The sequence below is a fragment of the Urocitellus parryii genome, chromosome 9 (genome assembly GCF_045843805.1).
Source record: "Urocitellus parryii isolate mUroPar1 chromosome 9, mUroPar1.hap1, whole genome shotgun sequence".
In the NCBI taxonomy this organism is placed as follows: domain Eukaryota; kingdom Metazoa; phylum Chordata; class Mammalia; order Rodentia; family Sciuridae; genus Urocitellus; species Urocitellus parryii.
The window spans coordinates 112345626-112347901 of NC_135539.1; positions in this window are offsets into that span (position 1 = coordinate 112345626).

A 2276-nucleotide genomic window follows, 5' to 3' on the forward strand; every position below is an offset into this window, starting at 1 on the left:
CTGCACACTTAAGATTTTTGCACTCAGTTGTTTGTAAGTTATGCTGCAATAAAATAGTAAGAAACAAAAATAACAAGCAAAAATGAAGTGAGGCACTCCACTGTGAATACAAGACTCAGTCCCTTTAGAGGCAAAAGACCTGTTTGGTGCTGGCACTGAAGGAGACCTTGGGTTGAGACAAGCAGGTAAGGAATCCATGTAGCAATGGGGTTCTGTATGAGGGATGGTTTGAGAGCCAGGAGAGGAAGTGTCTAATTCCACCTAGAAAGTTCCATGGAAGAGGTGACTTGGGACTTGGGTCAGGAAAGACTTTGCTTATTCACTCTCTTTCTTTATCTTTTCTTTATTCCAGTGTCACACAGTATTGACCTCCTGTTGATCAATTTAAACTCAGAAACCATGGAAGCAAAAAAACTGGATTTGGGGTCTGAGAACTGCAGTTCTAGAAAGCACAGAATCAGCTCTGAATGAGTGCTCCAAAGAAACTCAGATTAGCCAGGACTTTAAAAGGGAAGGAGAAACTGAGGACCAAGGTAATTCTACAAGGTACATGGAAAGAAAGGTGTTGACATAGCAATGCTTTCCTTTTAGACTGTACATCATTGGGCCATTCATGAGGGATTGCTGGGCTCTCTAGGTGTAAAGTTCATTTGTCATTTGTGAGGCCCGTTACAGCTGCAGCCTCCAATAAAAGGTGTTAATGGCTTCACAGCCTTGGCCCTGTTCAAAGGTTCTCATTCCTGTGTCATTTTCATGGCCAGTTTGAGAATGTCGTTTCCCAGGCAGCATCCTAATAACATGCATAGGCATGACCTCTAAGGCCTCTGGATTCCATTTTAAAATGTCCTTCAAAGGTCAGTTTTTATCCCAGTTTTCTTTTGGATTTTACATTCCTCTTGGAACCTTCCTCAAACAAATTCTATCTAAGCCCCATTTCCAACAAGGGCCTCATCTGCCTCTCTTTACCCCTACAAGGTCCTCACAGAGTCAGCTCTTATAATCCACTAATTGCTCCTTTTCCTCCCCACTGAAGCCATTTACACCTTGAGTTCTTGATGTGGGGTTGGTGTTTACCTAGGTCTTAACTCATAATGCCTCCCTGAGAGCAGGTCCTGGATAAGTAGCTGGTGACTGGATTATTTGCACAACACCTTTACAATGACTTTTAGTTTTACATTTATATAGTTTATCTCCCAATTAAAACAAGTTCCTCAAGGGCACTGGCTAATCTATTTTTCCCTTGTGTTATGTATTCAAATGTCACACACACACACACACACACACACACACACACACACACACACGGATTTAACCCAGGAACACTTAACCACCGAGCTCATCTCCAGCCCTTTTTATTTTTCATTTTGAGACAGAGTCTCACTAAGTTGCTGAGACTGGCTTTGAACTTGCAATCCTTCTGCTTTACTCTGGAGTCACTGTGATTATAGGTGTGTGCCACCATATACTGCTCAAATGTTTATTCTTGAGGCTGGAATAAAGCTCAGTGGTAAAGCCCTTGCCTGGCATGCCCATGACCCTAGATTCATCCAAAAAACCCCACTAACACCAAATCTCTTCTTGGTTGGGGCATTTTGTAGTCATTTTTTTTAAAAATGTACTGTTGATTATTTATTTAAAATTTTTCTTGTGTAATAAAGCCTATCTTTTACTTTTAAAGAGTCTATATCAAACTTTTTTTCTTTTTTGGTACTGGGGATTGAACCCAGGATCACTTTACCCCAGTCCTTTTCATTTTTCATTTTGAGATGGGGTCTCAATGAATTGCTTAGAGCCTCCTTAAGTTGCTGGGGCTGGCCTGGAACTTGCTATCCTCCTGCCTCAGCTCTGGGATTACAGACATATACCAATGTACCACCATGTCCAACAATGTAGTCATTCTTAAATTTGAAAGGCAAAATCTTGGTTTGGGGGCTGGGGATATAGCTCAGTGGTTGAGTGTTTGCCTAGCATGCTGTGTAGGCTCTGGGATCCCCCAACACCTGGAAAACAAATAAAACAAAAACCCTAGTTGATCCCTTAACTACCTTCTGATTTCCCTTCTTATAAATTGAAAGGGAATTGTCTCCATCTCTCAAAAACTCCAGAAAGTAATCTGAGACCCCGAAATGTGGAACAACTGAATCACCGGAAAGAGAGAGTCTGCAGAAGTGAAGATCTGTAGCTCATTGCTGTGAGGGCCAGCTCCCTCCGGAAGTGTATTTTGACCTTCCTAGGTTCCCTCTTTGGGGGCTCCCAACCTATCCCAGAGATAATTA